The following is a 14714-nucleotide window of genomic DNA, read 5'->3' on the forward strand; positions in this document are numbered from 1 at the left end:
ATTTATTTTGTTTAAGCCACTCAGTCTGTAGTACTTAGTTAAGGCAGCCCTAGCAAACGAATATAACCTTTTAGTCCAAAAGTAATATAAAATTTATACTCTGATTTATTATGGTCTTCATATAAAAGTATATATAAAAGGACTAAGTCTTTAATTCCTAGAGATCTAATTTTCAGATTGGTTAATAAGACCAGCTTCAGATGAAAAGATCCCATAAGAATTAACATGCAAACTATCTAAAATATAAGAAGTAAAAGATGAAATTATTTATAACTTTGATCAATGACTCAAATTCTAGGACAATTGTGAGATAGTTTGAGAACAATGCAATTTCTCTTTTTATTTTTATTTTTTATTTTTGGCAGTGCCACGTGGCCTGTGGAATCTTAGTTCCTTGACCAGAGATTGAACACAGGCCACGGCAGTGAAAGCACCAAATCCTAACCACTGGACTGCCAGGGAACTCCTGAGACCATTGCAATTTCTTACCTATCGTTTTCCTAAAAAAACACTAAACATGTGTGCTTGGTAGAACGTATTGTGGTTGTAACTGACAGCAGTCTGTATATCTCCTCCATGGTATGGGAGGTTGTGTCTCTGCCCTTGTTTCTCAGATTGCTGAACTCCAGAGGGATAAGAGCTTTGAAAGAAGAGATGGCCAGGGGAAGATCACAAGGGTCAAGGCTAAACCAACCAGGGAAGCAGAAACATCTGTTCACATCTGGAAGGATTGTCTTGTCGGCTCATATAAAATCTCTTGAATGAATACCAGTTACCTTGGTTGGTTTATTTTACTCATTTTCCCTAATGCCTTGCATGTATCAGGACTTGATAAATGGTTTAGTATGAAGGAATGGATAAACCAATTGATGGCTGCCATTTCTCTACTCATGTGGAAGAGTGGATTTGTAAAGAGTAAGAAGGGGAGCAATTATGTAAGGAAATTGGCAAAACCAAATTAGCAGTTTAGCTACTATACTCCTTACTGTGTCTCTTGAAATCTGATATGAGATATGTATTTATATTTAAAAAATAAATCAGAAAATAGTGAGCAAGTTTTTCCTTAGATTTACATGATTTTGTACATATCTATTTTTAGATATTTTCTTGCAACATTAATTTCTGAAGAGTTTAGTCTGTCTAATTTACTTTCAAATGGCTTATCATTATTATGAAATCTGAATTGATACTGAGAAAAAATGAGAGTAATATTCTAGTTTTTATTAAAACAGAAAATACTGCTTTGTTATCAGATTGAATTAGAGCTTTTCTCTAGATGGCAATATTGATTTTATAATAATCTGATAATGTACACACAGAAGCACACACACTACACTATGTGTAAATTATCTTTTCCACCTTTCTAAGATTTAAAATTTGATGTAATAATGTTTGACCTTGAAGGCTTAATTAAAAGAAATATAGCTCATAACAGGAATATAAAATACTCCTATCAATGTATCCATCTTTATTTTTCTCATTCTAGCTATTTTCATACCATGTATTTTGCTTAATGTAATGACCAACTGAGAATTACAATACGTTTTTCTGAGGATAGACCAAGTGACATTCAAATACACTTCAAAAGCATATACTGACTCAGACATAATAGAAGTATACGGCTAGCAACTCTGCTCCATAACATGAAAATAGTTTATTTCTCCATATTCTTCCACATGGACACAATACTTTTCTTTTGTCATGGCCCAAAAAGAGAACATGAACTCATTCTCAGGTCTGGAATGCATGAAGTCATCTCATCAGATAGTCAAATTTATATCATAATAGTTAATTTGCAATAGTACAATTCAGCAAAAGTCATAAGCTTTGCCAAGACTTTTCATTGCCTTTTCTCTAAGAATGAGCATCAGAAAACATATTCTTGACACATGGATGAGAAAATAAATCTTTAAAATAATTTAACCAGAATAAACCAAATAATAAAATGAATTTCCAGATCTCCAAAAGACATTATCCTCCAGAAATATGTGCTGGATTCCTATTAGTTTAATTGTTTAGGTGGTTTCTCAGATTGATAGACTGATAATTGCCATCTATGACATATGATGTGGGAAACAATTCAAAATACTTGCATCACTTCTACCTCTATAGTGACCTTGTGTGAACAACTTCAAATTTAAATACAGTACTTTCACTTCCAAGTATTACATCCTGATTCTAAAATATTTAAGGTTTGTAATGAGTAGGCCATATTTAATAAATCCATTTAAACCATATAATTTTAGATTAGCTTGATGTCTGACATAAATAGTTAACAGAAATTTCTGACTGAATTAGTAAACTTCAACCTAAGACTAAGAAATCATCATCACCACCACCACCACCATCATCATCATCATCATCTTCAAAGTTCTATAGTTAAGTCCAAAGTCAAAATGTTGGCAGAGCCACGCTCCTTCTGAAGGGAAAAATCCTTCCTTGCCTCTTCCTAATTTCTGGTTTGCAATCCTTGGCATTTTTTGGCTTGTGGCAACATAACTCCAATCTCTGCCTCTGTTATCACCTGGCCTTGTTCCCTAGGTCTCTCTGTATCTCCAAATCTCTCTTTCCTTATAAGGACACCAGTATTGGATTTAGGGCTCACCCTAATCCAGTATAAGCCTATCTCAGTTTACATCTGCAAAGACTCTATTTCCAAATATCAATACAATCGCATTCACTGGGGATTAGAATTTCAACATATTTTTTTGGGGGGGGTTACAATTCAACTCACAACAGTCATAATCATAATCATCAATTACATTTATATAGTGCTTCCTAATTGTCAGGTACTAGTCTAAACACTTTATGCATATTAGTCCATTTAATCATCATGATGATTCTATGAGGTAGGTACTATCATTATCGCCACATAACAGAATAGGAAAGTAAACCAGAGAGAGATTATGTAACTTTAAGGGCCTCTAATCCAGAGTTCAAAATCCTAGCTGAAGAGTTGGTGCTTTTAACCACTGTAGCCTACAGCCTCTCAAATAGGATGCGATTCATTTGAGCCCCTCTTCTGTAATAGAACCCGTATTTCCTGCTAATGTTAGAGGGATGTTGATAGAAATCTGAGACCTCAAAGTACTTATATGCTTATTTTAAGATGAGCTTGGGGAGATGGTTTGGATATGGAGACAGATTATTTATCCCTTTTGTGTGACCTTGGATAAATTATTTAACCTTACTTTGCCTCAGACTTGTGAGGTATTGAAGATTAAACAAGTAAATCGTGTATAAATTGTTTAGAATAGTGCCTGATATATACACTATTATTAAGCTATTAGTTTTTATTGTTACCATTACTAATGACAACAAATTCTGAATTATCTTTTTACATAAGTGAATTGTTTTGAGAGATATTGTCTATAAATAAAAACAAATACTATTTTAATACATATTTTCACTTCTTCTATGTAACTTGATAGGAATTGCTGATTTGTTTCAAAATAGCTACAAGCACCTAGACTTGGAAGGAAATTCTTCCCTCTCCTGCTGTTTGATGCAGGTTTTCCTACCCCAAAAGTGGTGCAGAGGAAAACAGAAGGTCAAGTATGTATGGTGACTAATGGGTGTCTACAGGTTAATGCTGTGACTGTCATCTTTGTCACCTTACTGAGATCCCCTACTAGGCATAGGAAGTAACAAAGCTACAACAATACTTGGCTGAGTGTAAACACAAGTTTTTAAACTCTAAGTGTGAGTTTGCTTGCTATAATGACTCACCCAAATGAGAGAAAACAGTCTCATCAAGTTCTACACTTATTTGATTTCCAGAGTTTCAGATACTTTACTGATTACACCTATGTATCACAGTATGCCATGTGCCCTCCACCCACCCAGAGTTTTTTTGTACTTTATAGGAAGCAAATATCCTCCAGATATTTGTACTTGAAACTAACAAGCAATAATTGAATTTCATCTAGAATTATTTTTTTCTGACATTTCACTTGTTTTTCTGGTGTACAAAAATAAATAACAGCTTGTATCTGATTTTCATGTTTCAAAAAGTGAGTTATTTGTCCTCAAAATTAAGAGGATTATGACTTTTAGCTGATAAGGTGGAAAACTTGGAAATAAGATGGATTTGGGGGCTTGAAGTTCAGTTTGGTTAAAAAGAAACCTTATTTAGTATCTACTATGTGTCTGGTGCACTGCTAAGTGATTACAAAGATGAATGGTTAACCTAGAATAACTGAAAAGTAAAACACCTGTATGCTATCAGATGCTTACAAAAGCATAAAGTAAAATAATACTTAAATGTTGAGGTACATTTGCAATTATTTTTTCCAGTAATAACAAAAACAGTGTATGCTAAAAGAGGAAATTTTAAAATCAACTACTTTTTTAAAGTTCATATATGGATTGTATGCCTTGTAACAGAGAATAAAAGTTTCTAAAAAAGTGGTTATTCATTTCCATTTACCTAATATGGTGAATATGTGTGACTGGTGAAATTCTCTCAGCTTGGAAAATATCAGCTTTCATTGTTCTGCTACATCAAACTTTAGCTTAGGTCTAATGTACAGTAGTTTGGGGGGGAAAATGAGAGAAAAATTCTGTCTCTGCCTTTAAGTAAGAAAACAGTTATGATGCAGTAATTTCTAGTAGTTTTATATTTTTTCCTCAACTATATTATCCCTTACCCCTCCCCCTTTATTTTTCAGTTCAAAAACAGCAGCTTAGGGACAGAGCAAAATCTTAGAGTAAGAACGGAAAAATTTCCGTCAATAAATATACCAGGGTACAGGAAGGAATGAGTCTAGTAGGGGCAGGATGCCATGGATACATGGTAAAGGGATTACCAAGGATACCACAAAGAATTCCACAAGTATATGCTTCCTAAGGAAGATGACTCTGCTACATATTGAAGCATTTAATGCAATTTAATGAAAATAAGCAGATACTATATACTGAAATGCACATATGTGTTACAGATTGGAGCTTTTCATCAGTAACATAATAACTCCCCTTAGATTTCATAGCCCTTTCCCAAACAGGCAGACGGACACATGTGATACAGGTGGAAAAAGATAGCTTTCCTTTTTTGAGATATGTCATTGGATTAAGCTAATCAAAACAGAGGTTGTCCATTCTGTTTCTACTAGAGAATTTTTAGTCTCCCGACAAATTTAATTCACTTTTTAAAAATAGAAGAGTATCTTAAGTATATGAACTGTAATGTATGAGTCCATTAGGAAAATTGAATATTTTCTCCATGTACATGGAAATTGTTTTATGTAACAAATCTATTATAGATCATCTGGTTATTCACCAGACAAAAATGGATATGTGAATTATGTTTGCACACATTATCTAAAATAAATAACTCTCCCGGATGAGTGGGTATGTTTGACCCCAGAGGCCTGTGTTGTAATTAATATTGATGGAGAAACCAGAGTCAGGAATTTCTTTAGCAGATACTCTATACTGCATTTCCAGCTTGGGCCTCCTGGGCTCACCACAGGTGGCGCTATACAGGTGCAACACTCACTGTCTGAAAAGAACTCAGAAGGTTAACAAAATCACCTAGAGCATGGGTCAGCAAATTTTGTCCTATAACTGGCCAGATAGTAAATTGTAGGATTTGTGGGCCATATACTGTCTGTTCCAACTCCTTCCCTCTGCAATTATAGGCTGAAAGCAGCCACAGACAATATGTAAGTGAATGAATGTAGCTGAGTTCCAGTAAAATTTATTTAGATTTAGCCTGCCAACCCCTGACCTAGACATCATAAAGTTTTCAAAAAAAAAAAAAAAAAAGAAGGCAAATGTGATTTTGCCCACAAATTTGAGTGTCCTTTGGATTTATATTTTTCTAGTTACTTTTTAAAAACATTTTAAACTGTTGATGTAACTACATTTAACTGTTATTTGTTATTGCTCAAACTGGAACCTTTCCTCAGAAGTTCCTTTGTTGAATTTCTTTAGTTAAATATAATTTACATACCTTATTGTATTCTAGAAAGTTTTAATGGAGGTTGCCAAAGTTGTCTGCAGGACAAAATAAAGGTAAAATAGGTGAGAAAAATTAGGTATGAAGTTATGGTAGGATAGAAGAATAACATGCTGCAGGATGAGATGCACAAGGACAGGTCATGAAATTCTGTGCATGTTCTAGAAGTGCAACACATTTATCTCAAAGCCATCCAAGCAGCTAATGTGAAGAAAGAAAGAAACACAATCAGGTATATGAGGTCAGAGCATTCAAGAGATGACCTCTCATTGGTGCTTCTGGTAAAGCTCAATGAAAGATTCCAAATTTGATACACGAGAGAAATTGTTCTTGTGGTCTCCATCAGGAAAACTATAGTAATATACTTGTAACTTATTCCACCCTTAAAATCATATTTCCAGTAAACGTAAATGAGTATGTAAGATAAAGCAATAGAGACCAAAAAAAGCAGTAGAATAGAAATAATAGCAGCGAAGCTCCTTGTAGATTAGAAAAAGAACTCAAATATTTAAAAAATCGATTTAAAAAATACTCTCAGGAATTACCTTTCTAGAGCTGTTTCTCTCAGAAAAGATGGTTAGCTTAGCAGTAACAGACATGGAATCCACAAAGAGGACTAATATAAAATACATACATACATATGAAATATAAGGAAAATAAGCAAATCAAGATTTCTATTGCAAAATATTAAAATATATTTGAATCTTAAAAATTTTCTATTTGTAAATATCTTGGGTGAAATTGTACCAGTTATGTTGTATAGGAGATAACTAGAATTTTTGGAAACTGTGTACAAGCCCTTGTGTCCCTCTCCTTTGAAGTAAAAGGCTTTTGCTTTAGTATCCCAGGCCTCCCTTGAGTCTCAAAAGACTGACTCAAGAGTTAATGATCAGGAAATGTGAAGATGTAGAAACAAAGAGTAGCTGTCGGGCTGGGAAACTGGTAACAATTTAGACAATAAATCCCGCACATAGCAGAATCATCAAATTCCCAGTTCCCTGAAAGATAAAGGCCTGACACACATTCCTAAGTTGTTTTTAAAGGAAGCAGACCCCCACCAGATGAAAACTGCTGACCGCAAGAACATAGACCCTAGACTGGTTGAAAACAGAAGGTTGAAGATGCTTGAAGCTTCACCTTGATGCCAACCAGTCTGAGAATTGTGCATGAGCTGATCACACACCCTGAAGCCCTCTCTCTCACACTGCCTTTAAAACCCCTTTCCTGAAAGCCATCCAGAAGTTTGGGTCTTTTGAGCATGAGCTATCTGTTATCCTTGATTTGTGTCCTGCAATAAATGTACTTTCCTTCACTGTAACCCAGTGTCAATAGATTGGCTTTACTGCACATGGACGAGGAGATCCAAGTTAGGTTCGGTAACATTACTGGGGAGAAATTTTATTTTACATTTACAATTTCAGTTAAACTTTGGTAGAATAGTGACACTGCATCTGAATCTCAGGTATATTGAGCAGCTTTCTTAAGGCCTCACATCCAGTCAGCCTCACCTCTCACCTCCCAGGTTAACTCCCTGACGGCAGGTACACTCCCTCCCACGGTTCCCTTCCTGTCCTGACACAGCACTGATGAAAGGAGCTAAAATCAGATAATATGTGTTAAGCCCTCCATTGGAGACTGCAGGCCATATCTCAGAGCTCCCCGCTAAATCCCTGGACTTGCGAAAATTGCAGGACCAAGTGACAAGCACATAGTAAGTACTCAATAAGAAATTATTACAAATCCGTGGGGCTTCCCTGGTGGCACAGTGGTTAAGAATCTGCCTGCCAATTCAGGGGACACAGGTTTGAGTCCTGGTCTGGTAACATCCCACATACCGCGGAGCAACTAAGCCCATGCACCACAACTACTGAGCCTGTGTTCTACAGCCCATTAGCCACAACTACTGAGCCTGTGTGTCACAACTACTGAAGCCTGCGTGCCTAGAGCCTGTGCTCCACAACAAGAGAAGCCACTGCAATGAGAAGCCTGTGCAGCTCAAAGAAGAGTAGCCCCACCTGCTGCAACTGAAGAAAGCCCACATGCAGCAATGAAGACCTAACGCAGCAAAAAATAAATTAATTAAATTCTTTTTTAAAAGAAATTATTACAAATTCAAACAAAACAAACATGGGCATGATTTAAATATGATTTGCTGGCTACATGTAGCATTGTCAAAGTTCCTTTTACCAAAAAAAAAAAAAAAAAAGGTAAGAAATCTCTCCATTCTACCAAAAAATAGCTTAAAAGATATATACTTTTTTACCATTTTTACATATATTTCTTACCTTAGAATTCTTTAACTTTGTTTAATCATCATATTCTGGACAATGAAGGCTTGAGTTTATTTTCTTAAACTATATCTAGTAAAAGCTTCACATTCAAATGCTCATATTTCATTAACAGTTAATACTTCTTTCAGTTAATGGCATAATACTTCTTTATAATTTAAAAAATCCAGTTAGAATCCATAATTGCTTGGCCTTTCATGAATACTCTCAGCTCTTGTTCCACACTGTGGCTCATACAAAGTATTTGTTAGAAAACCAACAATCCAACCACAGTGCTTATGTCAGGTAATGTAGATTTTATGAAAGATTTCAGGGAGAGATGCTCACCTTAAAGAAAAGTTTTATAAAATATATTCTGAAATTATTTTAATCTTACCCCTCCAAGCTCTCTGGCCATTAGCAGCTTCTTTCATATCTTCTCTATACAGCTTCTCCAAATCCCTCCCATTTTCCAGATTCTCACCTTAGTTTAAATAATCTACTTACGAAAGCAAAATCCTGAAATTCTAATTTCTGAAGAGTGGTTCCTTAGAAAACAACTCAGCCAAAAGAATAGGCTAGATCCCTTGTTTCTCAAACATTTCCTGCCTGTTCCCACCCTGAGAGAAGTAACCTACTCCAGTGAAATCACCTTTGTCAGAAATAATTTGATGCTTATGGGGTACACTTGAAGCTACATCCATGCCACCTTATTCGCATGCTTTGACCACACTGTACTATTTCCCTCTACCTGAGTGTTCTTCTTTAGAGCAGCATCAGAGTGGGGCCTGGGGGCCCTGCACAGCACCTGTGCTGTCTGTGCCTTTACCCCCCAGCCACCAGGACAAGCAGTGGCAACAGATCAAATAAGATAAGAGGTGCTCAGAGGTGATTTCCAGTTTAAGTGTCTTTTTTAATCAGTTGTTTTGCTGTTTACATAGTGGTAGAATAAATAGTACTGTGGTATATTTTTTCTCCTGAAAAGTGCATAACTAATTTAGTGTATATTCATGTTTCATGATCTATTCTATGACATGTCATCTATTTTGGCATGTCATATATATATATATATATATATATATATATATATATATATATATATATATATATATGTATATATTTCCTTTCTCCCTCCTTTCTGGCATATCTGACTGTTACTCTGTGATCTTGGTGCAAGGAAAGGATATTATGATCTCAGTTTCTTAATACTTTGTTGCGGTCTCATCATTTTTTTCTGCATAGATATTACCTACTCTTCTCTAAAAACTCATTCAAATGTACAATTCTTTCTGAACCCTTCCTTTCCCTCCCTGAGAAGAGTTGATCCCTTCCTCTTAAGAACTGCTTGCTCCTCACATGAATTCCCTATTATTCTAATATAAATTTCCTTCTCCTCAACCCTTACAGAAGCTTTATATTCCTGTTTCCTAGAAAAGTATCTGACACACAGAACATGATTTATGTCAATTGAATATATTGCAGCTGATGAGACCAGATGCCAGTTTGAGTTTTTCAAATATTACTTTTGATGAAGAGTTGTTTTGCAATTGATTTCTCACCAGCTGAACAAAAATGCATTTAATGTAGATGTGTACAAGTGAACAAACTCACTCTTTGGCTTGCAAAAAGTCTCCATGAGCAAATATTTTTAATAAAGGCAAACCAAAAGGATTTTTTCAAAATTGTTATGATGCTGCTAAGAAATGACTTATCACTTGTTTCCTACTTGTATGAAGCTTAGTTGTTTATATTGTGCAATGTAGACAAGTTATCATAAAAGTTTTTGTCTGACTTTTCTCTTCTCAAAACTAGCTTTGTGAACCCGTGTGTGTGTGCGTGGGTGTTGGTGTGTGGGTGTGTGTGGGTGTTAGAGAGAGGGGGAAAGAAAAAGAGGTATACAGGACAAAATTAACTCTTGCTTCAGTGATCACATTGTAGAGTGCACTAAACAATGGTCAGTGGCAATTATATATATGAATGTAAACCAATGAACACGCCAACCATGGACATCCTCCTAGTGCAACAGGACAGTGTCATGACTACTATGAGCCATGGAATTCAAGTCTGAAACGTATAATTCCATCATCAATCACTATTTCTCTTCCACAGATATGCTGACAGAGTATACTATTTACCACGGAAATTTTTATTAAATGCTCTAAACTGCTGCAGAAATAACTCATGAATATATCAATTAATCTTTATCCAAGGCAATTTAATTCATTTTACTTACAACCATTTCAAAAGCAGGCTTTTTTCTTTACAAAAAAGCCTGCCAAAATGCTTCCAATTTGTAAAAAATATTCTCTTTTACAGGTATCAATATTTCTGTAACTTTCAAGAGATTCTTGGGTACGTTTGCTTCACTTCCCAAAGTGTTAGATGGACATGAAAATTACTTCTAAGTAATAATGTTGACACTAATTCAGTTATTTTTCTACTCTTAATTACCTGGGATTAAAATTCAGAATAATTTACTTAATTTTCCTTGAGTTTCTTTTTTTAATATATTGACGTTTTCTGTACTGTTCACTGATGAGAGTATCAGTCTTTCACTATTCTATGAGATTTGTTCCAAAATACTGGCACTGTGGTATAGTCTTGTGACAGTTAATACAGAGGAGCATGGCATAAAAAATTCCCAAACACCTAATTACAACAGAACAGATAGTAATGAAGTATTCCAGAAATGTGACAAAATGTCTGTATTGATTTTATAGAGAAACTGAAGGTATATCCTGAAGGGATGAATTTATATTTAGAAGTCTCCCCTCAGATTTATCACCCTTTACTTCTGGAGGACTCTAACGACATTGCTGAATTTGTTCTCTTGGTTTGGTTTTGGTTTTCACAAATCTTTCTTCAACTCAGGCATCTGCACTGAATATTCTTCATTCTTAAGATCCATCATCACTGTCCTAACCATGACTGTAAACAATAGGACAAAGAAAAAGGAGAGTGCCTTTCCTTTTGCTTACACTGCTTGCTTTATATGAAGCATATCTCTTAATACCGTATTTTGTTTACTGAAAGCTAGTGGTTATAGAATAACATGAAGAGGCTTATTACCCCTAAGGTAAAATTATATGAAAATGCCGAGTTTCTTCTAAATTCATACTTTATAATTAAGCTGGGGGAAAAAGAAGCTCCTTCTGGAGATCAAATTTTTGGCAGCACTTTCGGATGAAACTGGTGGCTGTGATACTGGAAAGCTACTGAACAAGAAATAACATCACAGAGTTTTCAGCCCTGTGCCAAACTCCTTGTCTTCGTAAATGTTTATGAGTGGTTTCTGCCATCTCATTAGAATTGAATTCAAAGACAACAAGTGCAGGCAGTGATTGCTCAAGCTAGGCCAACTAACTTTGTTATTGTGTTCCAAGTTTTACATTTAGAAGGATCTGTAGTGGGTAGTCTCTGTGACTTCTTTGATTTATTCATTCTATTTTATAAAATGTTGGCTGGGCACTTCTAAAAGCAAGCAACTTGCTTCCAGAGAGCCACAGTCTAGCTTGAACAACAAATGCTGTACAAAAGATTATTCAAATAATCATTTGATGGCATTTCTGAAGAGTGTAATGAAAGACATATAAGCTATACGTGTATATGACAGTGAGATCTGCCTCATGGTCTCACGCAGTGTTAAGTGAGGCATTCTGAGACTTGCAGGATGAGTAGAAGTTCACCAGACCAAGTGGCTGGGAGAGGGAGGGAAGGGGACAACTCCAAAGACTTTGAGATGACTGGGTGAGAGTTTTGAAGCAGGATGTTAATTGGTTCCTCCAGAAGACAGAGTGAAGACAAGAGTGTCTGGGGTGTGCATAGTAAGCCAGGAAGGTAACAGTGCAAGATGAGACTAGCAAAACAATCAGAGGTGAGATCTTAAAAAAATTTTATAAGCCATGTTAAAAGATCATTCATTCATCCAATGCATTCAACAAATATCCACTGAAGGCTCAATCTGTTCCAGGCACTGTACTAAAAGCTGAACATACGGCAGTGATTGAAAGAGAAGAAAACACCTATCCTCACACAGCTTAAATACCAATGAACAGATAGTGGTAATGAAGGCAGAAAATGTTAAAAATGAGTAAATATAAAGTAGGTCAATATATGCTATGAAGAAAAATAAAAAAATTGTAAGGAGGATAGGCAATAACTAACACAGGGGGTGCTATTTTACTAAGGTTCTTAAGGAAAACCTCATTCTGAGGGGCACAGGCAGATAAGTGAAGGACAGGAAATGTGAGTAAAGGAGATACCTGGGAAAAGAATGTGTCATTAAGAGTTTTTGATCTATATTTCCCCCTAGAACTTACATCATCCATGAACTTAGTTTAGAAAAAAATTAAAATGTGATTCTCATTAACCTTTAACTGAAAATTAATATTTCTTTCAATTATAAATTTTATCAAGAATCCAGAGGAGTCCTAACAGCAACTGTAATTTTGTTACCCAAAAAATTTACAGATATTTTTACTTATATAACATTGTTCAGACATTTACACTCACCACTACTTCTACATTATGGCTATTGTTAGACTTGGCGCTAGATCTTGTTATTTTGATGAATTAATAAAGAAGCATATATGTTACTGTAAAGCACATTTTGCTTAAAAATATGTTTAAAGTTTGTCTCCATATAATTGGTCATACGTGTAGTCCTGTGAATTTTATTTTATGACTTATGGAACATCATTCAGAGAGTGTGCATTGGTTTTACTTGACTGCCAGAGGACCTGTGCACAGGGAAGCATTAAGAACCCCTGTGTTAGAGAAAACAGGGATAAAACCCTTCTTTTGGGAGTGTCCTTGATGTTTTCAAGGGCTGCTCAGAAGTCAGTGAGGAGGAAGCAGAGGGAGGAAGTGGTAGGGGTGATAGGAGAAGAGATCAGGAAGAGATCAGGCCCAGATCAGCAGATCACGGTAGAGCTTTACATGTGCACAGTGAGAAGCCATTAATGGGCTTAAGTTAAGGAGTAAAATTAAGAAAATTCAGAAAGCCTAACAATAAAAAAAATAATAATAAATTAAAAACTAATTAATAAGCAGAAAATTCTGCCTAACTGGGATAATAGCCTTTCTCCTTATAAGAGCCATGAAAATACATTGCTTTCCTCTGAAGCATTTTGCTTGTTAAATCAAACGTTTCAGGGTCAGGGCTGTGCTGTCCTTTAACAGTAGAAAATTAAGCCATGTGAATTAGAATACTATCTAGAAAAATTTCCTTCCTGCTTTCAATTATCTACATGCTGAGCTTTCTAAATTTGCATGTTGTTTTTTTATTTTCCAATAAATTTGCCTCTTTTCCTCTTGTCTTAATTTACTTTACATCTGCAATACCAAAGTTTCCAGAGGTAAAACTTGAAGTTAACTAGAAGCATTTATTTTCTTGTGTACAAGGAAAGAAAGCAGATGTGTTTTTGTCAGCTCTGCCATTGTGTGATTTTTAACGACATGTTTGCTTGGCCAGGCCTGCCCATACTTCACAGTGTCGCTCTGTTAAACTTCATCCTCTCAGCTCAGCATTCCTACTGAGCTACTTATTTCCCACTGTGTGGATTCTAATGGATATTTCTTTCTTGTGACACATGAAAAATATATACCAGATCATCATCATTCTCATTCCTAATCACAAAACTCTCCCTAGGTTAATTGTTTTGTACATTCAACATGTGTTTATTTACCAGCTTATTTTCTTCCTCCAGACAGGAAGATACTGGTTTTAACTGTTTTATTTTAAATAACTAAATCTAATGTTCTTTCTGCTACTGTTCCAGTAAAATATTTGTTCTCTTAGATCTTCCTTAGATTCAAAATTCAAAGAGTCTCTTTATGTCAGTTTAGATTTTCTTTCTCTCCATAATATCTTTGATTTGTCTGTCTTGCTCATTTTGCTTTTTAGATACATGTATTCTTTTATTAGATGGCATCTATTAGAACTGTTTACAGAATGACTTTTTAAGAGAGAAAAGCACTTTTAAACAGAGATAAATGAAAGGAATTATAGTGATTTGCCAAGAGACATTACTCAAGTTTTCTCTTGGCAGCTAAGAATTTTGAATGGACTTCATAAAATTGAAACACCAGCTTGGGGAATATAGTCTTGGCCACAGTAATTGCTCAATGATTGTTTTTGTACATTCAGTTATCAAATATTTTAGTCTTTACTAACATTAGGCATTGCAACAGATATTTTGGGACACAGAGGTGACCATGCTCGGAATGATTTCATGCATTCATGGAGCTTGCAATAAAATGAGAAAGGTAGGAATTAAGCAAAATTAGAAATGATATACTCAACTGATATGAATTAAAAAACTATCATGTTCAAGGATGTGGTAGAGAAGTGCATAACAAGCAGCGAGTCTGACTTCTCTAAGGTGATGCTTTTTATGCTGACCCCTGAAGAATACATGCTGATCACCCAGGTCATAGTAGCCTGGGAGAGAATTTTGGACAAATGATTTCACGTTGTCATGCATTGT

The sequence above is a fragment of the Mesoplodon bidens genome (assembly GCF_964165515.1).
Source record: "Mesoplodon bidens genome assembly, chromosome: 1".
Taxonomy (NCBI): Eukaryota; Metazoa; Chordata; class Mammalia; order Artiodactyla; family Ziphiidae; genus Mesoplodon; species Mesoplodon bidens.